Below are 17,479 nucleotides of genomic sequence, written 5' to 3' on the forward strand. Positions count from 1 at the left end.
AGGGTAGGTGTGGGTCGCGGGCCTGAACAGAGGTACCCTTTGGGCAGCCGTGTTTAGGTTTGGCGGGATAAGGAGGGACCCAAGGTGGGTTGGCGGCTGCAGCACTTCACAGAGACGACCAAACGCCAAGGACTCTCACCCATCAGAACCTGGTTGGAGTTGCGGAGGGGAGGTCAGAGGGTTAATTGGCCGTATATGCGGTGCATCGGCCCACAGCTCTCTGCGCTCATGCTAATGAGCGCATACGAGCCCTGCTAACTCCCTTCAGAGGTAGGGAACGAATGAAGAGCCCAACAACAGGCAGAAATGTCGTTATGCTTCTTATCTTCATATCTTTTATAGTGATACCGCCTCATAACTTGGTAGCAAATAAAACCCCCTACATTAAATATAAATATTTTAACAGACTTTGATATTTCTTTGCCACGCTGTAAAGACCCTATGCATTTCACACTGGGGTCTCTTCAAGTGACCAACGCATTGCCAGCCAAACAGAAGTAGTTCACCACCCCCTTACTGTATATGATGATAGTCTTTAAGTTGCCATGGGGACGTTGGATGCAAAACAAACAAACATTTTGCGATATACATCTCTGGCGCGTCTGAATAGCTCCCCACCGACGCCCGGTGCGGAGGAGGCGAGATGATTGCATAATTACATCGAAGTCGATGCTGTTTAACACACTGCCGCCGTAATCAATGGTGCTTTGCGTGGCTGTGTGGGCTGAGGTTGTTGATCTCAGCGCTGCCTTTGTTTTTATGCCGTCTTCAAGTGCACAAAAAAAACTATGCATTGTCCTGGATTGATTTTTGATAGATTTTTTTCTTCTTTTTTTTGGGTTCAAATAACGTCTTTCCCAAGACATATTTTATTTAGCTTGTGCACTCATCGGATACATGGTGCTCCGGCAAGGGGGATTACTGGGCCAATCACTGTGCGGGGCAAACCTTCTGTCGAATATACAGAGTAAAAACCTTCAGGAGAACGCATGGCCTAATCTGAAGGGAAAAAAACAACCGGTACCCTTAACAGATCGAGATTAGTCTGATGGCTGGGAAAGTAGTGGAGTGAGGAAACTGATTGTTTCTGCGTTCTGACAGCGGGCAACATTTCACAATCGCAGTTCACAGAATCTCACACATGATGCTGATGGTGATGGTTAGATATAGAAACTTGGCCAATATATTTCCAGAAAGTGTTCCCTACCAGGTTCTTTAAATCATGTCTTTGCTACCAAACAAGGTGTTGACCAGTGCTGCATCCAGGGCTTTATTTGAGCCGGAACATCATCCGCCACCTCTGACGTTGGTTCCGGAACCTTTTTTATTGGATCCGCCACCTCCCGTGTCACTATGAAGAAATAATCGCCAAAATGAAAATAAATATATATATATGTATGATTTGTGCAGTGTTCAATGTTGCTATGTGTGATCCGCACAAAATAACGGTAGACGACTAATCTCCATGATCACTTGCGTTTGCGCCACACAGAAGTTAATAGAAATTATGCACGGAACAGCAACTCTTTTTAATTAGGATATTGATCCTGCAGGCCTCCTCTCTGCAACTGAATTTTTTTAAGATATAAAACCATTTAATTGAACATACACACTAAACCATATTTTTGTTTTTAAATAAATATTTGGAAACTAAAATTCATGTTTTCCGCAGTGCGCCTCTCTGGTATTAAGCGCAGGATCGTACTCTGCACAACCTAGTTAGTAAATAAGTCACGGTCATGTACGAAACCGTAATCAACACTGTCCAAGCATAAGTAGTGCTGAGAACTTTCTCCACTAAGTACAGGATCTCACAGAGGGAGGCTGCTGCATCGCTGTACATTTTCTCCAGCCGCACATTCATAGTTTGGCGACATGGCACTGTGTAATCCCGCTCGAGAAATGCGATCAGATCGCGGAAGACTAACACGTCACGTCTCTGGCAAAGGCTACTGTATTTAAAATAGCATGCATATGCATTAGTTATATTATCAATATAATTTACAGAGCAATCCCTGCAAAGTATTTGGTATATACTGTAGCTATAGAAGAGAATAGGGGCTTTTTGAAGACAAGTGTTTTCCAGTTGAACCACGTGTGCTAAATGATGAGATTTGTGCTTATTGTTTTACAAAATGAGATTTAGGCTGAAGGTAATCAATGTCCTCACTTCCTGAGGAGTCCCTGGAACGATAAATGGATATCACGCTATCAGTAAACATGCAATCAAATGGGCGAAATGGGACAGGATTTGAAAATAGGGCAAGTGTTGACGTGGAACTATCCATGTTGCGGAGATCGCGAGCTAATTCGCTAACTAGCGATTAGTGCATGACAATTCAACCCGCGGTGGTTATGTATCTTGTTATAACGAATGTCTATAATGCATTGAAACTACATTAGGATAATGCAATGGTTATCAGAATTGTATTATCTTTATTAACGAAGGAATTACTTACATTTGTGGCTCGGTGCCTTCCCGCTTGCTGCCATCTCGCCGAGAATGTTTCTCAAATGGTTTATACCGGTTAACACCGGTTTATAAAACACACATTCTCACATTGAACACCATTCTCTAAGCATTTTTAAAACTAATTATTGCATTACTTGGCAGGGGATTAAATATAATATTACTTATATAATATTACTAATATAATATAATATATTAGTATATATAATATTACTTATAGAATATTACTAATATAATATAATATATTAGTATCAAGCTTATTTTTAACCTGGAGTCACTAGAACATGGAAGATCTGGATATCATTCGACATGAGCCCGGCAGCTCCCCGACCGGCTGGGCTGCAGAGCCCGATCACGGTCTCCACAGCCCGGCCGTGGACCGGGGTCGGGCGGCCCACAGTCGGGGAGCTGCCGGGCTCATGTCGTATGATATCCAGATCTTCCGAGAGTCCGCGGCCGGTGTTGTGCCAAATTTCGACCCCCCTGCATATTACAACCCCCCTTCGCGTGAACGCGCATTCGCATATTGTCAACGCCTCATACTTTCATTTAGTTCGAGGCGCTCTTCCTTCTGACAATATTAGTCAAAATTAGTGTTTATATTATATTACAACATCACAAGTTGAGGAATTTATCACAGAAAGCGATGGCATATTTTAGGTTGTACGTTTTAAGACAAACACATCGCAATGAAACCTCAGACGACCCATGTAGCCTACGCTACATTCACGACAATGAACTACGAGAGCACTTAAATACGTTATAGTTAGAAGTAATTATTGCATTATGCATTATGTTATTTGCTCAATTTTGACAACCTCTTGGTAGCCTACCCTAGAAAGCACATTTAACTGTGACTGATCCAAAACTAAGGAAATCCTTTACTATGTAGACTCAGTTCAGTGCACCCTTTCCTTTGTGAGGTATTGTTTGTTTTCACAGGTTTTTTCTGTAGGAAAGAGTTGTAGGGTTCATTAATGTAATGTGTGTTCAACGTTGATATCTGTTGATATTATATAGGATTTCTGAAAGGAAGTCTATTCTAGAATATTCCTCAAAGTCAGAAGTTGTTAATTGCAATTACTTCATGCACATATGTACATCCATACACATATTCATAATATGTACTGTTCATTATATTGACATGGTAGGCATCAACACTGGGAGCATTTTGAATGAGTGAGCATAATTCTGCCAGCATGAATTGGCTGTCAGAATACAACGCCCCCCCCCAGGGCCGGCCCTGAGCAATTTGGCACCCTAGGCAAGATTTTTGCTGGTGCCCCCTACCCCTTTGGATCGCACAGTAAATTCGACTACCAATGTTCATAAACTCAGAGAAGCTACAAAGCTTTATCTTTGAGACTCCTTGATTTAAGATAGAAAATGAAACACACAAAGCAAGCACTCAACTGAAAAAAATACAATAAATATATTTTTGGTTACTACAATGCATTGGATAATTTAAGGATAATACCCCCATTTTACTGTGGGTTACAAACTGTTATGGACCTATGTACATAGCAGACATGTTTTGATTTTCATTGAAGCGTGTGGGTTTGGATTGAGCAGTGGACTAGCTAGGTAAAGATCTGCCTTCCTTTTCTTTTTTAAAAACAAACACTGCATGACTAGTTAACTCCGGTTAAGTTGTTTACATGTTGCTTGGCAACGCGTTACGCCCTGACAACTGTTGGCGGATTATTTGTATTTACTAAATAATAAAACCACATATTGCTTTGATAAGTGAATAAATTAAAACAAGAGCCACGTATTAAGAGTTATGTATAGGGAACAGTTAGCTCAAGAGAAATAAAGATATAAAGGTGAACAAGAGCCAGACAAAGTGACCAGTTGGCTATAGCCAGCCAGGCCTACATTAAAGATAAACAAATTAAAGTTACTGTATTTCTGTCTTTTTCCCGTTTTTCCTCCTCTTCTTTTGTGCTCTTCCTCCCCTGGGCGCCAGAGTGTTTAGGTTTCTTTGACATTGTGATGTGCAAATAGATAGCTCTCTCCTCTCCGGTCAGAATGATGTATCAAGTGGGTAACTAAGGTAACTCGTCCCTCCCAACCTCCTGATTCAGGTAGAGTCTATGGGGGGGGGGCTCTTTTATTTTACATGTCATGTTATGTTGTCTAATATTTATTTATTGACTAATTAATACAAACATTGAAGTTAAAGTTAGATGAATACAGTATGCAAAATAAATAAATAAAAAATACTTATTTTTGGCGCCCCCTACCGATGGATGGGCCCTTAGCATTCGCCTATACTGCCTATGCTCAGGGCCGGCCCTGCCCCCACCCCCACTTGGCAAATGTCCCCTGTTATGACTACACGTATGAAATTTCTACAGTCACATCCAGTGGCCTAATGATGTAACCCCAAAAAATGTGAAGTGTCTCAGACTTTGCAAAAAAGAAAAAGGAGGGGGGGTTGTAATACGGCAGGCTAAATTGCCTGCCAGAATACAACCCCCCCCCCCCCCGCCAAATGTCCCCTGTTGTGACTACACGTCTGAAATTTCTACAGTCACATCCAGTGACCTAACGATGTAAGCCCAATACATTTTAAGTGTGTCAGCCTTTGCATAGCCTTTTGAATATGGCAGGCTAAATTGGCGGGATATTGAATATATCCAGTATATATATATATATATTCAATATGTATTCAATATAGTCAAAATATATATTGGATATATTGAATATATCCAATATCCTTCACAGGCCACCACAGGCCTGTGAGCTGCCTGTCACTCACCTAAATTCTCGTGATAATTGGAGAAAGGTCACCTGAAGTTCAAAGCCGAAGACTTCATAATGAAGAAAATGTTGTCTTTTCAGTAACACTCAGCACTCAACAGTCAATACGTTTCTCAGACTTTGCAAACAAGAAATAGGAGAGGGGTGATGAACATGGCAGGCTAAATTGGCTGGATATTGAATATATCCAGTATATATCTAATCAATATATCGAAAATATATATTGGATATACTCAATATATATCGAATATATATCGAATATATCCAATATCCTTCACTCTCTCGAAGGCGAGGCTGTGCTCACTGAGTCTGTATGTAGTAAAGGATTTCCTTAGTTTTGAATCAGTCACAGTTAAATGTGCTTTCTAGGGTAGGCTACCAAGAGGTTGTCAAAATTGAGCAAATAACATAATGCATAAATGTATTACTTTTAACTATTACGTATTTAAGTGCTCTCGTAGTTCATTGTCGTGGATGTTGTAGCGTACATGGGTCGTCGGAGGTTCCATTGCGATGTGTTCGTCTTAAAACTTGCAAAATAAAATATGCCATCGCTTTCTGTGATAAGTTGCTCAACTTCTGATGTTGTGATATAATATAAACACTAATTTTGACTAATATTGTCAGAAGGAAGAGCGCCTCGAACTATATGAAAGTATGGGGCGTTGACAATAAGCAAATGCGCGTTCACGCGAAGGGGGGGTTGTTATATGCAGGGGGGTCGAAATTCGGCACAACACCAGGTTTCAAAGCCCGCGGCCGGGCTGCAGAGTATAATTAATAAAATAATTCATATCTAATTACAGAGCAAACACTTATATTTGTATTTTTCCAATCCTGTCGCATCTTTTCCCCTCCATCTTGTCTAGGATATTTCTTGATTTTCCGTTTTCTCGCAAGGTATTAATAGAGCAAGTCAGAACTGAAGCGCTTTAAGTGTGCTCATTGAAAATCTCGATTTGGAGGGGATGTTAGCCCTCCCCCTTACCCCTTATGCTACCTTTAAACTGATTTTGGGACATGGCTCCACGGTGCGTGAACGCGCAACAGCGAGGAGTAGGGCTGAGATTTTAAAACGAGCAAAGTATTGGGATCGAGCCTGATTGTGCCCATCGAAAATCTCAACTTTGAGGGGATGTTGGCCCTCCCCCTTACCAGAGAATGTCTAATATGAGGAGAATGGGCACTCGTTGGTTAGTTCCAGTTTTCTGGACTGGTTGCAGTAATAATCTCTGTCCACGCGGGGCGCTCGCAGGCAAGTCCAGAATGAATGGGAGCCTATGGGGTTTTATCCTCAGAATCCACTTTTCTCACGATATAATTTTTTGTCAAGTAATTTGAAAGTTGCGTTCAAAAGGAGGGGCTAAGATAATAAACTCAGCTGAATATTGCATTTTTTAAGAGAATGTATCTGTTCTAAAAAGGCGTTAAAAAAATGCGATGACGTCACACATTGTCATACTGTCAGAGGTACTGCTTTCCGGCAGTTTCTGAAGCACTTCCGCATTTCCCTTTTCCCGCAACGATAATACCAGCTGTTGGAGGTAAGGCTTTTTCTTGCTTACTAGTTAAAGAGTTTTAGTGAGCTAACGTAAAAAAAAGAAATGCGCGAATGTTTTACACATGTATGTAACTTAGAGTGTTTTTTTTTAATCCTCACTGGGGCCGATGATAAAGCTTTTTTTTTAGTAACGATTATGAGCCATTTCTTTCTCCTGAAATAGAAACCTGGATTAGAATCATAATTTTAAGACTGCATCAACTTAGTTTACATCAGTAAACAATTTCCTAGAGAGCAGTGTTCTGTTGTACTCCTCCTCATGCCTCTTCCTTTCTTGATCTCTACAGTTGGACATTGATGCTGTGACAATGGACAAGTCTTCTTCCTCTGTCCTTTTTCCCTGCCTCTGTTCTGTATGTTCAGTGTTGTTAAATCATTTATCTTTTTTTTTATTATTTACTATTAGATACGGTCTTTATTGTGTTCTTGTTATTGTGATGTTTGAATAAACTTGCCTGTTGCAATGTTGGTATAATGTTTGTATAATTACTGTTATACAACTGCTAGTTTCAATGTGACCCAGACCATATTTCTCATTCAACAAACATGCGCAGCTTATAATGTGTTTCAGGGCAGAGCAATTATATTCAATGTCTTAAAACAAACCCATCTGTAAAGATCAGTGAATGCATAGCAATCAATGACAAGTGGTGTAGATGGTTTTCGCTCTGTGCAAGGTCATTAGCCCAAGTAAGTCCTACAAAAAAAGAACTACAGTAATAGCAGATGTTGAAGTTGTTAAATCGTTAACAAACAATTTGTATTGAACAATCAGTTAAGGTAAGTTAAGTGCTTGAGTCTCGACACTCGACACTCGCGATTTTACCCGGGCTCCAGCACAACTTTCCCTACCAGGTGCAGCCTCAGGTAGCCTAGGACCATTCATACAGGAGCAAGCAAGAACGTTACCCTTTTCTGTCCTTGGGAAACGAAAAGACGGACAATCCGTTTCCACTGTTAGAGCAGTTTATCATTGCACATTTACGAGGCATTTCTTTTTTAAACTATCTTTATTTTCGAAAAATAGACAATACCAGATTAAATGATATTGAGCGGGACATTGACTGTATTATTTAAGGCGGTCCTACCGTACCTACCATGTATATAACACATCGAACATTGAACACAAGAAATGGAAGAAATTCCATTATGCCCATGTACTTTCACCATACATAACTATATAAAAAATAAAAGGGCCTGCAGGAAAATATAAATACAGTACGCAAAAAATTTACTTTGACGGAATGTTTCTGATCGTGCTTCAGCTTCAGATGCCGTCAAGAGGGGTCTCTGGTCGTAATCAGTCGCAAGTCCGTCCCTGACCAATCAGCATTCATTAGCAGAATGCTAGCGTGTACGGCCAACAACGGCCCAAACTGTAAGAAATCGAAAGGACATAAGTACTCATTCATTCGACTTTTGAACTATAATCTATATTGAACTTGCGTAATCTACAATAAAATTTGCGATATTTCAACAACAAGCAGGTGAAAGAGACATATTTAGCCGTCTAGCCCCATAGACTCCCATTCAATCTGGACACGTCCGCGATCACCCCCAGTGGATGATTAATGGAACTACAACCAAGATCGGTACAATGGGGCGTATAGGAAGTGCCCAGGCTCTTCGTAGATGGGCTCTGCCCTAACGCTACCTTTAAATGGCTTTCGGACATGGCTCCACGTCGCGTGAACGCGCAACAGCGAGGGTTGGGGCTGAGATTTTCCTATGAACAATGAAGTCCGGCTCAATCTTAGAATTTCTATAGGCCTGTGTGAAAACAGTGGAATTGTGCTTAGAGTTTAGTAGTTTGGAGTCCTATAGTTGATCAAGTTTCCAGAATTGTGTGCATAGTTCCATTTTTTGTGTGTATACAATCGAGAAAAACTGTAATGAATACAATTATGTTGATAAGGCACCACAACACGTTGCTCGATGGTACCTTACGAATCACAGAAGAACAATAGGCTATATCGTTTTTTTATAATTCTTTAATGCATACTATTGTGGTTTTATCACATTTTAGTCTTAATTTAGAAAGGACATGTTAAGTGTAAATGATCACTAAAATTTGATTGCATTACTAATACAATGATTGGAGGACATATAAATGTGTGGTGTGGATGTAACTATCTGCAATGAGGATTTTTATTCATTAACTAGAAGATCATGAGTATTAATTAATCTTGTCCAAAAATTGCAATGTCCTTTCCAAAGCCCTGTCTGGTTGCCAAAACACAGCTTCTGACCTTTGATGGTTTAGAATTTCCACAGGTCCTCTTCTGGTCTGCATTTCCTATTAACATTCATGACTTATCATTATTATCTGATATTTATGGACCGGCTTATTTACAAAACTGGTTTTCAATCCCCCGAAATAGATAATCAATGTCAGGTCTGTCCGGATCAATTTGAAACAGTTAGATTTTCAAGATGAGTCGACGAGTGACTTTCAACATTTCCCTTCCTCTTGATGCAGCACATCAATGCGTATCATACAATGTAAACAAGCTGTACAGGCTTTACAACATGTATAAAGGGAATGTGGGCCATGATGTATATAGTTCAAATACTCCACATTATTGAAATCAAAGAGATCAATGAATCCACACCAAGGGATGAGTAAATAGTCTGTAAGCAGGCGTTTTGAGTTCCCCCAGACACCACATCCAGAGAGGACACTAGCTGGGTGGGTCTCTGGGATGTCTGCGGCAGGCGGCTGCTGTGAAACACACAGAAAAACAGAGAGGGAAACCCCTCCTTGACATCAGGAAGACCCACGCATCCGCTTCCATGTTTAAAGTCGTATTTCTCAGGTTAAAAGTCCCCCCCCCTCCTCAAAAAAAACGAAATAACAATCACCCCCTAAACACCCACAAAAATAGCTGCATGAGCTTCAGGGTTAAGCCAAAGAGACACAACCTGGCTGAGGGGGCACCCGGGCGCAGTGTGACCCCCCGGGGGTGAGCGGTTTCATCGGTCTCTCCCTCTTCCTGCAGATGTTTGGCTGCGGCTCGGTGGCCCAGATTCTTCTCTGCGGCGTTTCCCATGGCGTGTTTGTCACCGTCAACCTGGCCTTTTGGGTTGCGCCACGCTGGGATGCTCATCAGTGGACAGGTGAGGGTGAGGGTGCGTACGGTGGTCAATAGGGAACTTATTAAATCACAAATAATTCAATTGTTAGGTTGCTTCCGTCTGTACGATTTAGTAGGATTCATATATCAGCTCCTCATGGACGTAGGCGGTGGTGAGTGCAGTATTTAGTGTCTACCCTACAGCAGTAGATCACCACACTGTTTGCCAGTCAGAGCGACAGCTGCCAATCATTAGGACCACAAACACTCTACGTGTCACAAGAATACAAAGAAGATGGAGGAAGGGGAGCGTTCCTCCTGGATCATACAACAACATGGTGCATGACGGCGTCAGACGTGAAGACACAAATAAAAACACTTGAATAATTAAAAAGTGCGAGCGCTCCTGGTCGAAACAGAGCCACCTCCCTCGTCTTCACCTTCCATCTTCAGTAGGCGGGACACACACACGCACGCACACACACACACACACACACACACACAGGAAAGGGAAGCGTAATTATAAAATCCCACCCAGACGGGCTGAGGGTGTGAATGCCACCAGCGGGAGACAAGCACACGCGTGAACGAGCCATCGTAGCAGTTCACTGCCCCTCCAAGGTTTCTTTTTTGAGGAAAAGGTACTTTTCCTTTCCCTCCGCCTTTTCATCCTTCCAATTTAGTGTGTGTCACAGAGACCTCCCCCCCTTTTCACAAGGATCTTACACGCAGCCCATAATTACATGGAGATGGGCTCGGTGCTGCGTTCGCTCTTTGAGCATCAGGGGCAAGATTATTCTCTAAGAAGATAAGGAGGCCTCCATCTCTCTTTCTGTAGTTACTCTTTGAATCAATGATAATAGCCAAAGGACATCTCCTTTAGGGGTCCTTTTTAGAAAGTCTCATGCTTCTGTCCTTCTGGCCGTCCTCAGGTGGTCATCTAAACCAGGCCGTGACCTTTGCCTCATGGGGAGGGAGCCATGGAGGAAGTCCCCGGTCTACTTCCTCTTCCAGACGTTGGGGGCCTTCCTCGGGGCCGGGATCATATTTGGCGTGTATTCTGGTAGGCGTCCTTGAGTTGTAAAATGGCTACGCTGCATGCTGGGTTCCATCCATGATGTCCACGGAGAACTTTCATGCTTCCTGCAGCCAATGAGGGGCCAATCGCACATAGACGCGTCGCAACAGACTTCAAGAAAGCCGTTATAAACTATTCAACAGCAAAAATGTTAAAGAACACCTACAATTTGAGGTGCATTGGGGGAAGCTCTGCACAAACCACCGTCCCAGAGACAACGGTGTGGCCGGTGCCTATCGCTGTTCTGTGTGATCGAACCCATTTGTTCCTCTTAATGTAATCTGATAATACCAGCACCGCCGCGGCACCATCAAACACACAGGATCAATGCTTACTCAATATTTACACACAGGGCCTGCTGTCAGGCAGGGACGACAGTCTCTTAGGAAGGAGCTTACAGTTAATGAAGCTGCAGGTCTCAACACTCAACGCGTTAATGGGCATGGCCCCACCAGATGCGCTGTGGGACTACGGCCAGGGGACGCCGTCTGTGGACCGGACCAACGCCACGGCGGGCATCTTCGCTACTTAGCCCTCCACACATCTCAGCCTCCTCAACAGATTCTTCGACCAGGTAACAAAAGTGTCATGGTATCGTTACATCCCTTAGTGCAACAAGGGTACGATTAAATCGGTTTCACAGCAATTGCTCTCGATCACATCACAAGACAACATACACATCTAAGAATTTCAAACTGTGACAGATGGAGCTCTAAACAACTATAGTCCCCAAGCCCTCTCCCCCCCCACTCCAGCCCCATTTAAATGATCATTGTTTTGTGAATCCTCCCAGTGGAATCGCTATCCGGCTATTAGTGGGCCCCTAAAGTCAACACTTTGGGTGAAATTGATATTTAATGGAGAGCATGTGAAACGGAACCACAGTTGTACTCACACACGCTGACAGACAGGCAATGAGCACTGCTTTCATCCAATCAGTTTTTTATTGAGTTGGTCCTCTGAAGTGCGGTGGATGCAATTTTATTTTGGGAAATATAGATAGGGGTTGGTTCACTGAGGGGTGGTTTAGCTGTCAAGTTGCTGCACAAGATCGTTTTTGGAATGTACTCCCGTTGCCCTGTGGTTCTTGGCAACCCGGTATCACGCGATTTCGTGCTCATGCGCACAAACGTTAATCTGTGCGCATCGTGTCCCAGATCAAGATTGTCCGACTTTTTTAGTGCTGCACAGAACGAAATGTGAATCAATGCATTCTGAATGGGAGCATTCTCCGACAATTAACGTCGTTTTTGAGGTCTGCTTACAAATCAGAAATGTTGACATATATATAACTCGATAATAATATATACAGATATATAACTAGAGGGTGCACTGTACTATCTGCGCTCACCCCTTCTGAGGCTTCTCTCGCTCTCTCTCTCTCTGTCCCTCCCTTTCTCTCTTTCTCTCTCTCGTTTCGTTTTGTGGAGCACGTCAATTGTCGGAGAACGCTCCCATTCAGAATGCATAGGTTTACATTTCGTTCTGTGTAGCACTAAAAAAGTTGGACAATCGTAATCTGGGACACAATTCAATAGATTAATAACGTTTGTGCGCATGAGCACGAAATTGCGTGATACCGGGTTGTGCTTGGAATGGATTTATGCAGCTTTAACTTTAGATGTTGAAAAAATGAAGGAAATTAAACTTGACATAATTGCATGGCTTAATGCTGAGCAGAAATGGTGGGGATGCCAGACATATATTGAAATATAAATGAATATGGAGAAGTATCTGTGAATTACGGTTTGTCAGTCTGTAGCATTCAGGAATTAGGAGGTAAACACAAGTTCACTGCAGTGACCGTGTAATGTCTTAAGCACCGCTGGCCTCTTCTGATACCCTGCGCTTTTAGAAGGGAAAGAGGTTTACTTATTTTATGCAAGGTTATACCTTTTGTTCAGGAATAATACCTGTTGTTTTTTTCACCAAATAAATAGGGTTATCTTCCAAAGAAATAGGCCATTTTGCAGATGTTCATTTAGATTGGAAGGCGTGTTGTCTGGCAATTTAATTACGATTTTAGTCCTTACAATAATTGCATAACATCCTAGACTGGATAAAAAACATCAATAGCAAAACACCTTTTTAAAGACCTTATATAGGAATAGGAAGGCCTTGATCAGTTTTAGTTTGTTTCTAGTTAGGGTTTATCCTTTTTGGCTCTACTTGCATTTTCGGTTGCAGCATTTTGAGATTGCCTCAATGAAAAGCAAAAAAATCATCATCCCCTGACATCAAAACCCCACAATACACTCTGTCCACTGTGCATCAAGTGCACGGAACGGCCGCATTAATCGTGCGTATCCTGGCCAACGGGGACCCCCACAACAGCCTGATTGGCTCAGTTGATTTCTGACACATTGTCTTACAAAGCACACCAAAGGGCAGAAATCCATGTCAATTGTTTAGTTTTGTTTATTATTGGCTTAATTTCCTTTAAAATAAAAATTGCAGTTCAATATCACGCAAACGTCGTTCAACCTCAACTTTTGTATTGCAGCCTTTTACATTTCTCGAGAAACTACTACTACTACTCAAGAAACAGGAGCTCAGAAGACTTGCATGTAAATATATTATATATATATATATATATATATATCTATATATATATATATATATATATATATATATATATATATATATATATTACCCCTGCTGGTGGGGTTTTATTTGGTCAGTTCAGAGCAACACTTTCACTCCTCACATTTCCCAGTCATACGCAACATTGTTAGCTAGCGCCGGCACGAGGGTGTGCTAGTGTTACCGTTGGGAATGAGAACGGAGGAAAAACCAACTTGCAGAGCTGGTTGCGATGCAGACTAGCGGGTCACATGGTTCACAAGTCTGCCAGACCACAACACATTACACTTTGGCCTCAGGGTTTATAATAAGCAAGCGCTATGCCCTGGCAAACCGGTCAGATCCAGAACAAGGGAGTAAGCCATATAGGCCTACCCAAGCCAGTATGTAAGTCTGTATTTCAATTGGGGGACAATTTGTGAAATAGGGACTTTTTGCGATAGTGATTTAGTGGCATAGGGATTTATGATTTGCGATAAGTCTTCGTCACATAAACAAGTAACCATACACGCAACAACATTTCTCAATCAAATTCTGGTCCGAACTAAAAAAAATTGGTTAGTTGGCATGACAACGGCCCTTATATCGCCTGAGGGTTGACTAAACAGATTAGCATACCACGTGGCTGTTCAACTTGAGCTCCGCTCCATGCAGCTATGATAAATAAGATACATCTGTTACTTGCGACTTAACCATCAACCCCGCATCCCGAGCAGTCCTACCTAGTTCACCTGTCTACGTGGTGTTCACGAGTCTAAGGTGTTTACCTGTCTACGTAGTACCTACCTGTCTACGTGGTGTTCAGGATCTTGCAGGAGAGCTGCGGGGGCGTGGGCGGGGGGCCGAGGCTCTCCAGGGAGAAGGCACACTGCAGCGGGTGGTGGTCCCAGCCCCACACCCGGGGCGAACGAGAACTCCTGCCAGAGGATATCATTACAGAGAGAGAGATTTAGGCCCCGTTCACACGAAGCCGATTTCATGGCGAAACCGCAAAGGTCTTGTACGGTTCGGCCTTCCGTACACACGAAGCCGGCGAATCCGCTGAGCGAAACCGCAAACTTCTGAAACCACCCTCGGAGGTGGTTTCAAATCTACCCGGTTTCGTTTTGGATTCGTGTGTACGCCTGAAACCGACTGAAACCGCAAACCATGACGTCATCGGCCCACCCCTCGACCTTCTAGCCAATGGCTCTTAAGCCCGCGGAGTCTCAGAAATCACATGCGAGCATGCGCATAAGGGCAGCCTTTATGCGCATGCTCGCCTCTTCTTCTTATTTCATTTCTTCTGGATTTCTGTACCAGAAGAGGCGCCCCTTATGGGCCTGGAATGTGTACTACAGCGTTTCTACAGATCTACCCGGTTTCGCTTGGCTTCGTCTTTACGGAGATACTTTGAAACCGGATAGATCGAAACCGTAACGGTTTCGCCCGTTTCGGCTTCGTGTGAACGGGGCCATAGAGAGAGGGAGAGGGAGACGGGTTCGACTCAATTAGCACTGAGCGGCTGATTGTTTTTTTGTGTTCGTTTAAATCACCTGTTGAGGAAAAAAAACATTCATTAGCACCCGCTTCAGTTGATTCCAAGGGATTCAATTAAAACAGGTTTTGATTGGACCACTCAGGATCGAATATTTAGTGCTTACGGAGAACGTGGCAACACGAGGTCAGGCCGGACCCCTCTGAGCGGTGAATTGGTTTCAAAGGGGGACAGATTCTAACTCTCATTTTTAAAATGACGGCGACTCTGGCCCATCTCCCGGCGTGGTGGTGTCGGTGGCGTCGCCAGAGACGGGCTGACAGCATTGTTAGCGCTGCTGGAGCCTCAGAAGCAGAGCGCCTCTGAACCGTTGCCTCCAGTCATGGCGGCCGTAGGGCCCTCGAGGAGCCCGCGCTTCCCAAGAAGGGAGCCCCGTCCGGGGGTTTGGGAGCGTTGGAAGAGGATTAATCCACTAATAAGATGTCACTGGCGGGATCAACATCACGGAACAGGGAGAGGAACACACACGCACACACACACACACGCACACACACACGACAAACACATTCCTCGAAACATTACTAGGATGAGTCGGGGGTGTTCGTGTCACCCTCACCTATTCTTGCACACTCGCTAACAGTTTTTTATTGAGTTGGTCCTCTGAAGTGCGGTGGATGCAATTTTATTTTGGGAAATATAGATAGGGGGTTGGTTCACACTCGCTCACACACAAACACACACACAGACATGCACACACACACACAACAATACACACACGTTCTCTTACTCACTCACAGCACACACACACACACCCACACCAATACACACACATTGTCTTACTCACTCACAGACAAACCCCCCCCCCCCCCCCCCCCCCCCCCCCCCCCTTATCTCCGGGGCGTACCTGGCAGGTGGTGAAGGGCTTGATGCTCCAGAGGAGCTGTGGGAGGTCTTGGATGGAGACCTGTAGGCTGAAGCCGTCCCCACTGAACTGCAGCGTCCTGGGCTCCTCCAGCAGACGGCCTCCCCTCACACACTCCAGCACCGCCACGGCCTGGGGGACCGGGGTCCAGGGGAGAGGGCCAGATGAGTTATCTCTGTACAATGCACACATGGGCTGCGGACCACAACTATTCTCTGTGGTCCTCCTTCCTATCAGTCATTTACTATCACCTTGAAGAGATGAGCCCTTAGTGGTCGAGCAGGAGAAAGGTTAGCCTCGTGTTTAGTTTGCTCTGGACATATGCGTCCGCCCCCCCTCATCACCACACCTTCAACTCTGGACTGAAAGCGCCCGCCGTAATGGCGGGGTTAAGTGCAGACGTTCTGCGGTGGCAGTAGTAAAAACGTATGCTTTCATCTGGGCTTCAACAGAAAGGCAGGGTAACACGGCCCCCGCTCTACAGCCTCCAGAGCCTTCTGTGTGATCAGCCCCTAAAGACCGCTGCTCTCACTGCGTATTCAAAGACAGATTAGAACAATGGCGATCTGAGGATGCGAGAGCTGAGCGGGATCCGCGACAGAGAGACTATTGGAATGCTGCCCTCGTAGTCCCTTTGTGAAGATATCCTCTGCACAGACAAAGCAACTCGCAGCAGTCTTCTTCAGATCACTTAAGCCTCCTCATTCATTGATTAACACAAATAATGCATTTGTACATCAACTCAGAAGACCTCACTGTAAAACGACTGTCTGGGCTGGCCAGGGACTCACAAGGGAAATCCATTATCGCAAAACGGGGACAGACGAAACGCTAGCTGAGCCTCACCCCCTCAAAAAGCAACGCAAACATACAAATACCAGTTATTGACCGAGTGACTGAGTAACTTAGTGGTAGGAATACAAATGCAAGTTTTTGCTTCTTTCACATTCAATTTTATCTTCTAAGTGAAACCAGCCGTTTGTGAGGAGCTTTATGGCTGCGCCATCGTCAGCACTCCGGCCAACTCATGGGAGGGGTGGTTGTGTTTTCTGCTGTTTATCAGCCCCTGGATGAGTAAGTTTGTGTGACTTTTTCTGTGACTGTATGCTGGTAACCATTTATTGCAAAGGTAGTTGACGGTAGATCTAAAGTTAGACGTATGCACGGAAAAATACAGTTTGAAACACGTGGATATTGAATTGACATTTATTGATTGTTTGTTCACGATGGCAACATACTGTTCATACACAGTATGTTACCTCAGTGAAGAGAAGAGAAGACGATATGAGGGAACATGTTGCAACACCAAAATACTATAATTACAATAAATAATACTATAACCACTTATTTTACCGAAACCAACTACTGCTACTGCTACCCCGTCAACAATCGCTCCCCCCCCCCCCCCCCCCCCGTCAACAACCTGGCGCAGGGGGGCCCATCAGCACCTATAGTATAGGGGCCCAGGATTTGGTGCTACGGCCCTGGCCTACTTTATCCTGTTTGTGGATTTTACTGGGAGGCATTTCTTTGTGTGGACAGGGACAT

At 43.8% G+C, this 17,479-nt stretch overlaps 1 pseudogene; it reads left to right on the forward strand.

Moving 5' to 3' along the window:
* The first annotated feature begins 2,754 nt into the window (after positions 1-2,754).
* Positions 2,755-14,485, forward strand: LOC115541353 (aquaporin-3-like; annotated as a pseudogene).
* The last annotated feature ends 2,994 nt before the right edge of the window (positions 14,486-17,479 follow it).

The sequence above is a fragment of the Gadus morhua genome, chromosome 4, assembly GCF_902167405.1.
Source record: "Gadus morhua chromosome 4, gadMor3.0, whole genome shotgun sequence".
Taxonomy (NCBI): Eukaryota; Metazoa; Chordata; class Actinopteri; order Gadiformes; family Gadidae; genus Gadus; species Gadus morhua.